The sequence below is a fragment of the Sinocyclocheilus grahami genome, unplaced genomic scaffold, assembly GCF_001515645.1.
Source record: "Sinocyclocheilus grahami isolate Dianchi unplaced genomic scaffold, SAMN03320097.WGS_v1.1 scaffold946.1, whole genome shotgun sequence".
NCBI lineage: Eukaryota > Metazoa > Chordata > Actinopteri > Cypriniformes > Cyprinidae > Sinocyclocheilus > Sinocyclocheilus grahami.
In genome coordinates, this window is record NW_015506125.1 from 397,344 (window position 1) to 408,689 (window position 11,346).

Consider the following 11,346-nt stretch of genomic DNA (forward strand, 5'->3'; position numbering starts at 1 on the left):
AAAGCCAATATTCAGTAAAAATTATAGCGCCACCTGCAGGCAACAAGAAATGACTTGTTTCACAGTAACTGATCTGCCCTAATCTCCTATATTTACCACTTATCGCATATTGCCCACTGTTTGCCGTTTTCCTAAAGCCACCGGGTGGCGGTGAGCCCGGGTGCGAGGGCCCGTTCATCGCTGCTTGCAGCTTTAATATATATTGTTTTTGCTTTTTTTGTACATTGTCTATTTTGTCTATTTTTATATTATTCTTTTTATTATCTGTGTCCTGTCTTGTCACTGTCATTCTGTTGCATTGTGGAGCTTCTGTCACTAAAACAAATACCTCGTATGTGTAAATATACCTGGCAATAAAGCTCATTCTGATTCTTCTTCTGAGAAAGGGCTTCCATAGTTGTAAGTTGATGAACACATAACACGCAGTTAAACAATTCAAGCATTTCATCTTTGAGTAAACTTTTTATTTGGATTGTTTATATTTTAAAATGATATAGTTATTTTAATTTTACATTTGTATTAATTATTAACTTTTCATCAACTCACAAATTTCTTGCAGTTCCCCCATTAACCTCCAGAGTTTCCTCCAGTGGAATGCAAAAAATATATATATTCTACCTGACTTCCAAAATGCCTAATCAAAAATTTACCATGTAATTGCGATATCTTTTGGAAGCAGCAATTTGCACTAAGTATAAATAGCAATTAGATGCTATTTACACTAAGTGAAAATATCATATTTTCTTAGCGATAAATGCTATTTACACTAAATGCAAAGATTCTATTTACACTGTTAAAATAGCAGGATTTTCTGCTATTTATACTACTTATTGCAAATAGTGGCAATTATCTGCACCTCAGTATTGTAGTACATTATAAAACAGTATGCACTAATAAAGTATTGCGTGTAAATTACAATGTTAATTCAAATTATTAAATTGATACCACCTTATTGGGATAATAAAGCCTTCCCTACACCTACCCTAACCCTACCCAATACTTTATTTACAATTATTTTCATTTTAAATGCCTTTCCGATGGGATATGAGATTTGAAAAGGGAGGAAAAAAAAGTTCGGCAAAAGGCGGATTTAAACTCAGGTTGATCGTGTCAAAAAGACACGTATGCATTAAAAAATGCATATGCATTTTTACATCTACGGCACTGGAGTTGATGTTTGACGGTCATCTTTTGTAGTGTTGACAAGCCCAATCACACATTGGTGGGCGGAGTAAGTGTAAATTGCCTCTGCCAACAAGGCGGGCTATTTGTACTTAGTGTAAATAGACACTCCGGTATCCTTTGTCAAGCTAACGAAAATAGCTTTTCTTAACCAGTTAATATTAAGCTTAGCTTGACAACTGAAAGTGCAAAAAAAAAAAAAAGAGACATTTTTAATTTGACCATTTAACTTGGGTAATATGATACATGATATGATTTTAAAAGACATGAGTTATTTTTCCATGATCACGTTTTTCCATTATTTCCATCATCTTCATACCCATACAAAAGCATCCCTTTGGGCTCCAAATGAAACAAGATCTTGTGCAATAGCAACATTTTCCCACAGGGGCTAACATGACCACTCTAACAAGCCAGGCTTTGACCTCTTGGGTCGAATGGTCGAGGGAGTTGCAGGCAAGTGGTGAAGAATGACATTTAAACACTCTACAGGCACAAGCTTGGATGGGTGTGTCCTCCTGCAATCCCTCGTAACAGCCTTGCGCTAAGTTAGCTAATATCCCCATTCCCAGCTGCCGTTGTGTTTTTGCTGACCAAACACATCTGAGCCTGGAGAGAGCTAGAGGCAATCAGCCGGCGGGTCGACAGCCTTGATCGATTATTGGCCTTGCCGTTGGCCAGGTGATTATATATCATTTGTATGTATTGTGTTTACTTTCTTAAGTGTAGCCTTCGCTAATCAAAGGCGTTCTGCTGAGACAAAATGCAGATGTTGGTCAGGAGCCATTCGCTCTTGTTCCCATGAGTCACTGCTTCTGTGCCTGAACATTAGACTGATAAAACCCTGACAGCCCAGGTCCTGGTTTGAGTGTCAGAACTGCGGCAGAGGCAATTTCATTAACTTTCCTTCTATCAGTTATTAGCAATATCAAACGAGTGTGAAGTGTGTTTGTGTGCCGAGAAGATGGTTATCGATTGCGAGAAGAGATCTCCTGAACTCTGTGCGGCTGCTGACGCCGAGAGATTGCTTTAGATAGTACAAGTGCATATGGAGGACAGTTATGTTGCAGATAACTTGATACATTGTGAATTGTGTCATCAAAGATGAATGTATAGTATTATGATGTCTTAAAGTGCTTTCCATTGAACGGACAATAAATCTGATGTTTTTCTCAGAGAGACGATACATATGGCCAAGGAAATCTCACGTTTGCAGTCACTGACAGTTACGCAAACTTCATGCGATTCATTGCCAATGAAAAAATAAATTAATTTGCTTGCAGCCCCATTAGTAAGGCTCAAGTGCACCTTCCTTGACACCAAACTAAAAATATGTTTTTGTAATAATAATGGATGTTACTTTTAAACAATAATTAATCAAAACATACTTATTTATTTAGTTAGTTTAAAAAAATTGAAATTATTTTGGAAGTTACTTTTGAACAATAATTGTTTAAAACAAACAAACAAACAAACTTATTTATTTAGTTAGTTAGCTAGTTAGTTTTAGAATCTTATAATAATAAACTTGTAATGATTGAGGAAATTACTAAACATTACTTGTTAAAGCATAAATTAATGTATTTTTTTAATAATTACACATTAATTATTGTTTTTATTATTATTACAGGTTAGGGCAGTTATATAAGTATTTAATAAAAACAAAACAAAACAAATGGAAATTATTATGACAGTTACTTTTAACAATTTTTTTTAAACAAACAAACTTATTTATGCATGTATGAATGTATTTACTTATTTCAGAAATTTGTTTTTTTAAACTGAAATAATCATGGAAGTTACTTTTAAATATTAGCTGTTTAAAACAAAAAAATAATAATTTATTCATTTATTTATCTAAACATTAATTAATTAATTATATGCTTGTCTTTTATGTCAAAATAATTATATGTATACATTTTATTATTATTATTATTAGTAGTAGTAGTAGTTTAGAGGATGGTTATGATGATATGTTGTGAACTGTGTCATCAATAGGAATATATTGTATCATAATGTCTTAAAATGCTTTTCATTGAATGGACAATACAGTTTTTTGCCATTTTTCTCAGAGAGCCAATATGTATGGCCAGGAAACCATGACAATTGCAGTTACTGGCTGCTTTGCGGTCTCTCACGATTCATCGCCAACGAAAACCGATATCAAATCCAGTCAGTGAGGTTAATCCCTCAAATTGTTTTTCTTTTTTCATTAAACATAATGATACCTGCGCAAGGTAATGACCGCTATCCGCAAAGGTCTCCATATTGCTAGCGCTAATGTACTGTAAACTCTCTCTCTCTGGGCTCCATCTGAGATTTATTCTGGCATGAGAGTGTGTGAGTGCACCCTGTGTGCATGAGTACTCTTCATTAATGTGAGATAATGTAGTGTTGGGAGGATCCAATGCTCCTCAGTCCGTCCGTGCGTGTTCTAAGTGGCCGTGTGTTGCCATGTGGCTAAAGTGCGCTGCATTGCTAATGTATGCTAATCCAGTAGACATGGAGCTTAAGTGTCATTTATCATCTCGTTTGACAAAGTCCCGCACATTTTCACACCGCTTTAGATCGCTTGTACAGAGTATTGTTCAAAAAGATAAAAATGGATGTGCTGCTAGCCTGTTTTAATACAACGCTGATTCATTTTAGGCGAGCTGAAAGTATTCATTACTCGTTCGCTCCCAATGGACCGTGCGAAGCGAGCGGTGTGTGATTAATGGTTGGTCTCGGTGCCCACACAAGAGCAAAAACCTGAAAACCAGATCCCGAGACAAAAAATAAAAACGCCTCGGCGCCTGAGAGAAATTAGAGGAGGGCAAATCTGAATGGGCACTTGAGTTTTCAGTCCTCAAGTCCTGCTCCACTGAAGTAGCACACCTGCTCACTGGGGCCTTGATGGTAGACAATGTTCTTGTTTGTGGTTATGAGGAAACGTGCAGTGGCATTAAACTGCTGTCTAATAAACTGCCTTTCTTGATTTCCATTTGAGATGGACTGAAAAGCCCTTCTCCCACTCCTATTGAGTGGGCAAATGTGGCACACAATGCGGGGTCCCTTCTTTCACAGAAATGTAATTGTCAGTTTGTAAATGTGAAGGTTTGCCCAAAGCATAATCGCCCAGAATGGTAAACATGTGCTTTATGAGGCATTTTGCATTTGAGGTGCATGCATAGATGTTGTATAGGCCAGAGTTTTTACAAACCAGGACAGCCCCAGCATGTTTTTTTTAAACTAGTCAATCCATCCATCTATCCGTCTCTCGGTTTGTCTTTCTGTCTATATTGTTGTCTATCATTCTATTCATCTATCTATCTTGACTTGAGAAGCACAACTGTGTAAAAAATGAAAACTTGTTTTTATGTGCAGGAAAACACTGACACTTCCACTTGACAACACATGAAATTGAAAACACATGACAACTTCCACTTGGCATGGAAGTTATGATTGTATTTTTCTACAATGAAACTGTTTTAAAAGACTATTATAATACACATTTTAAAAGAAAGAAAGAACAAAAATATTAACCCAAACAAATTATATTATATAATATATATGCACACACTAGTCCTGTCAAACGATTAATTGTGATATCTATCTATCTATCTATCTATCTATCTATCTATCTATCTATCTGTCTGTCTGTCTGTCCGTCCGTCTGTCCATCTATCCATCTTTCTATTTGTCTGTGTCCATCCGACCGACTGTCTATACATCCATCTATTCATCTGTCTCTTCGTCTGTGTATCTGTCCATCCATCCTATTTATCTCTCCGTCCTGTCCATCCATCCATCAATTTGTCTGTCTATCTATACATTCATCATATCATCTATTCATCTGTCTCTTCATTTGTGTGTCTGTCCATCCATCTATCCATCTATCTGTCTGTCTATCTATTGTTTTATTGTCCTATCTATCTATTGTTCTATCATTCTAAGAAATTAAAACTTGTTTACATGTACAAGAATACACAGCAGATATACTGTATATCATTGATATATTTATATATAATTAACTAGCATAAAAATGTCTGTATTACACAGTGTGTGTGTATTAGACTGGGTCTTAATTGTTTATTATACTTTCTATCTATTTATTTATAAGTATGTCTATATCAAGATATAGAAGTTCTGTACAATGTTTCTATTATATTATCTATAGAAGCAAAATATTTAATATAATTACATTTTATTATATTTGTTATAAATTATATGTGCTTTCGATCTATTTTTTTTATCAATCCATTCATCTGACTGTACTGTTTCCATTAGTAGATATGAGTCAAAAAGTCTATTGGAGTAGGTGGGAAATAGAGCAGGGTGTGAGTTCACTGCCAGGTCACTTCACAGGACGTCAAGGCCACTTGCTGTGACGAAGAAAACCCAGAAAAATTGAGAACATCCAGCATGGACAGGCGAAGGTGACTGATTTTTGTGCTTGGAAAAAAGAAAGAACAGTTCAAAGCCCTTTCTTGTGTGTATGTAGTCTATGCAGCAAATGAATTGTGCAATATGGATCACAGTATATTATCTTAGCAGATACGTGTCATTTATACCCTCAGCTGGCCCTGTGGGAAGCCATTTAGACCAGCAACATTGATGATTTGTCATAGTACTACATATGAGACTTCACTAACAATGCTGTCAGCAGCAATCAGGGAATGGAGACTGGGGTTTTTAATGTGATTCACATGTCTGATTAAGACAGGAACTCCCAATTCAGCATCTAAACAGCTCAATCTCTAATTCTCCACACATAGCCCTTGTGTTTTCCCCAAGGTCTCTCCACTGTCTCTCTCAAAACCCAATCAAAAGTAAGTCATCAGTGCAGCTCATCAGTGCAGACAAGCAGCCGTGCAGAATGAAAGTGTCTCATCAGTGATATTCCTCTGATAGCCCTCTAGTTGGTAACAACTCACCCACTCAGCCTGTGTACCCCACAGTCCCAGGAGCCCTCACAAACAGCCATGCCAACATTCCTCTTAGATACTGTTACATTTTCAAATTTCTTTATTAATTCATGCCACTGTTTATTCATATGGGGCAAAATCTAGAACATTGATTTTTAACTTGGGATTTGTTCTAAGAGGCCAGGCAGATATATCTATAGATTTACTTTTGAGGGGCGGGGGGGACGTTTTTTTTTTTGTCTGACCATGAGTTTAATTAGATCACCTTGTACTATCCGAAAGATAAATGAGGTTTACGCTTAAAATAAAAAAAACAATAATAAAAATAACAAATACAATGTTTTAAGAAGAAACCTCCCTTAATTCATTAGTTAAATAAGTTTGTTTTGTATTTTAGTTAAATATTCGTTTTATATTTGTTTTGTATTTTTATTTTTGTATTGTTATCATTTATTATTATTATTATTATTATTACTATGCAGTAATGTGTATCCTGACACCTTTCCATCAGAACCGGCATTAACTTCTTGAGCAACTTGAGCTACAGTAGCTCGTCTATTGGAATGGACCACATTGGCCAGCCTTCACTCCCATGTGCATTAAGGAACCTTGGCCACCCATGACCCTGTCGCTGGTTCACCACTGTTCCTTTCTTGAACCACTGCAGACCAGGAACACCCCACAAGAGCTGCAGTTTTGGAAATGCTCTGACCCAGTCGTCTAGTCATCACAATTTGGCCCTTGTCAAACTCACTCAAATCCTTACGCTTGCCCATTTTACTTGCTTCTAACACATTAATTTTGAGGAGAAAATGTTCACTTGCTGCCTAATATATCCCACCCACTAACAGGTGCCATGATGAAGAGGTAATCAGTGTTATTCCCTTCACCTGTCAGTGGTCATAATGCTATACCTGATCTGTGTGTGTATATATATAAAAATATACTGTGTGTGTGTATATATATATATATATATATAATCCTCTTGATTTAATGATATTTAGTGTGAAATACACTTATGATAATAATTAAGTGATTTATGGGTGAGAAGATTCATAGTTGAGCTGTCACATGCTTGGACAGGCTCCAAAAATACTCGGCATCAAAATGATAAAACGCTTGCTGCATTCAAAATCAACTTATTTTTGGGAGGAAGCACATGTTTCACTATCAGCGGCAGAACAAACCCAATCACAGCATCAGTTTGGCTGGGTATTAAAGCAGGTTATGTTGCTTTATTGAGCATCCAAATCTGTGTGCCGCTGCAAGAGCAAAAAGAGTCGATGGATGCCAAGCGAAAGCATTCGGGAAAAGAAACAGAGAAGGCAAAACATCTGGCCTCTAGTTTTTAATTAGAGCCTGCTCACCTCTGGGATTATTTTTAGTTCAGGTGGTGGGGGATTTCTCCTCCTTGCGGACCACCTGACAACAACGTGAAAGCACCTGTGTTGTTGAAGTGAGAGAAACAGAGCAAATGTTTGCTTTTGTCTGAGCTTCATGCTGTAAAATAAAGAGATGTGTGAGGCGGTTGACACCAAAACCCACCGTTTCTCTTTGGCTATATTGCAAACGACTACCAAAAGAGTTCGTAACCCTGCCCCGCTCCAAGGGCAACTGGAGCAAACCACAGAGTATGGGATTCTGGGATGGGGGCGCATGACCAATGGGAGGACACTTAGCCCAGGGAGATGCAAAATCGATTCGGTTTCACTTATCAGAGTCTAGTGAGAGATGAGTTTGCGGGGTATCCATAACAGATTCAGAGCAAGCCTCCCGCTGAGAAACTCACCTCAATTTCCACAGAGCCATGCTCCTGCTCTGCTTAGCCAGGATCGAGCACCAGATTTTTTTTTTTTGGAAGGGGGAACAGCAAAGAACCTCTTTTTGGGTTGGCAGGAGGTTTTATTGCTAGCGGCTATGGGTGATGACACTAGCCGGTGTGATTGAGAGCGAGTAATCACGAGTGTCAGGCCCGTTCTCAATAAAACCTGCGTGCACAAAGCAAGCTTCTCTTTGATTGACACTTTCTTATAATCCGCCATATAAATTCCGGGAAGCTTATTATGGCTTTTTTTTTGTTGTTGTTGTTGCTGGGTGCTGTAAGCACTTAGTTTGTCTGTATCAACGGGCCTTTCAACCTGCGTACATTTTCCATTCATATACGGGGAGAAATCAATCTTCAAACGGTCTAAATGCATTCATAAGACAGGAACGGCGCGGTTTCAGACAACATGATTCGTTTCGCTCTGCGAGAAAGCCGAGTCATCGCGCTGGGAGATAAATGTTGGCGGTGGAGGCAATTTTGACCAGGTCGAATGCTGAGAGTTGGGACTAATCATTTCCTTCTCCACCCCATAGAGTGCTGTCACTCAGCCCCACTCTAATGCAGACATAATCATAGCAAGGGGATGAGGAACTTTTCATGTTTAATTAATAATGCTAATGAAACTTAATTAGCACGGCTAATGAAAAATGCATTCAAATGAGAGATGAGCTTTATCCTTAAATAACAAGCCTCCTGCACTGGATTTGGTGTCCTATTACATGCTAATTAGACTTCACTGGGGACTGTTAATTTAACGAGCGCACTTCATTTTCATCTTCTCCGTAGTGGAGGGGCGCAGGACCGGTGGGTGTGAACGAGCAAAAGAACGGAAGAGCGCAAAGGAAGCATCAGAGCCAGTCGCACATCCAGCCATCTGTATTAAACATGTTTCTGATTAATATTCTTTCTCGGTGTACATTTCAAACATAAGTTTGACTAAATTAATTTCACTATGCTCAGATTTTCACATGCCACTTCACAAAATCTAGGTCTTACTCTTGCAATCGTGCTTAAACAGGAGCTATATATATGAGTCATCTGAGTGAAAACACACCTCCTTTCTATGTAAATCTGGTTTATTATGCATGAATATTCACGCAAGTTCTATTTTCCTGTTGCAATTAACTATAAATGCTCATGTAAAGTAGGCAGTAAACTTAATTTAGTAAAAAAATATTTTTTTAGCAAAAACAATTCATGTACATTTTTTAGCGATCATGGCTCCAGTAATTATCAGATGATAGGGAATATGTTTTAAGTATGTATGGCCTGAGATGTACGAAAATGTAGTGAAAATTATTTTAATAATTAAATGAAATTAATTAATTAATTAAAACATGACCGTCCACCCCTAAACCTAGTCCTCAGTGGGCTGTAAGTAAACTGAAGTAAAACAAATAATATTTAATAAGACTAGATTAACATGAATACATTCCCTGCTGGAAGAAGAAAAACAATGCTTAAACTAGCCTTAACTGGTTTGATGGTCTAGTTTAGCTGGTTTAAAATGGTCTCCCAGACTGACCAGTGTTTTTATTGTTAACTAAAAATAAAATGATTTAACATTTTTTGTTCATTGGAAAAAGTTGAAATAAAATTAAAATATCAAATGAAAAACAAAAATTAGAAATGTTGCCTTTGAAACTAACTGAAATAAATCAAGTTTAAATACTAAAATGACAAAAACTAAATAAATTTAAGCTGAAAAAAAGGAACGTCATATATGATCACCTGTCATGATACGCTGTCGGAAGGAACGATGGAGATGCGAAGTGGCATTAACCGTCTTTAATCAAGGAAACACAGGGGATAATCCACGTCAGGACCAGAAGTAAACACATGTAATCCAACATGTAGACCCGACAAAAACAGAACGCAAAGCCTGAGACTTAAATACATGACGTAATTAGAACTAACCAACAACACACACCTGAATCAAATGAACCATCAATGAGAGGGAGAAACTGGGTCACAGAGCACATGGGGAGGGAAAACACAACAAAGACAGTCCAGGGGCATGACATAACCATTGGGGAGACAGTGAAAGTAAAAGTAAAAGCAATCTTGAGATAAAATGTAACTATTTTACATTTTGGCCTCTAGTTGTACGATTTTTGAATGAATGAATGAAAATAAGCATGAAGGTCCACCCCTTATGCAAAACAGTAGCAAATTTCAATGTGTGTTTTGTTTTTAGCAAAAAACACATTTACTTCTACTGGACAAACAAAGATTGAACAAAATGAACAAAATTGGGATGAGTTGATGAGGGTTGGTATAAAAATTATTTTGAACAAGAAAATTAAATTCATGCATACCATCTAATCTCATGTCTATGTTTTCCAATAGTGATACAACCCACCCCACCTGTTACAGTTTAGTACTTTGTTACAGCGCTTTGTACTTGACAGTGATTTATACAGTTGTAGATTTCTTTAGATTTCTTTTTAGCAGAGAAATACTATATGGGACGGTTATATCAATGTTTGAGATAAATAGTGCAAAAATTACAGATGAAGAGGTTGGTTCCAAAACGTAATAAACACCATTTACAAAAAAAATTAGTTCCTGCCAAAATGAGTATTGTATCCGGTCGGTACTAAAAAAAAAGTCCATTTTAAATTTTACGCAAAACGCGTTATCCGCCATGTGATTCTGTCATGTTTTCTCCCTATCTTTCCAAACCATGACATACGCCAGTCTCCCTTCTCTGCAGAATGCGATACATCCGCTCAACCAATCACAGTGCACCATTCCACGCATTGTAAACAGTAACTGACAAGCTACGCAATGTTACGTTCAAAATCGCAGATTAATCACCTTCGATTATGAGTTGATCCATATGTGGATCAACTTACTTTGTTGTGTATTTTCAACAGTTTCAATATGAAAAATAACTTGTATATTGATTCAATGGATTCATTGCATTTTGGGGAAAAATTATCAGTTTTTATGAAAAATCTCTGAAAATTGAAATCTGGATTTGAATTTTTAATGTTATTATAACCTAAAGATGCTATGTGAAAGTTTGAAACAGAAAATAGTGGTTTTCATCTTGCCACTTTCTTGGTAAAGAAAACACATTTTTTTACTCAAATTAATCAAAATAGATTTATAGCGTTTTGGAACCAAACTCTTCAGATATTAAATCAAAACGTATTACAAAAAGCAACCGCCATTTCAAAGAGCCAATTTGAGCCAAAGCAGTGTACATACAGTAAAACAATGCCAAATTGGTAGTCTGGTGCACTCAAACCTCAAAAAAATTGTGCCATGCAAATTGAGTTCAGCAATAATTTTTGGCCTATATTTGCATTGTTACCTGATTTGCATGATTCATTTAGTTAAGAGGTCTTCAACAGGGGGTCAACGGCGGTACTGTAGGGGGTCTACAAGTTATTGTTTGATCTAATATATATATATATATATATA

The 11,346-nt window shown here is 36.7% G+C and overlaps 1 long non-coding RNA gene across 1 annotated transcript in view; it reads left to right on the plus strand.

Annotated features, from left to right (window-relative positions):
• Window positions 1-11,346, plus strand: part of LOC107564554 (uncharacterized) — a 26,284-nt gene that overhangs the window by 7,594 nt on the left and 7,344 nt on the right. Inside the window, exon 2 of the long non-coding RNA XR_001606245.1 lies at window positions 3,295-3,311. This is a non-coding gene — a long non-coding RNA (uncharacterized lncRNA). The remainder of the gene's footprint in view (window positions 1-3,294; window positions 3,312-11,346) is intronic.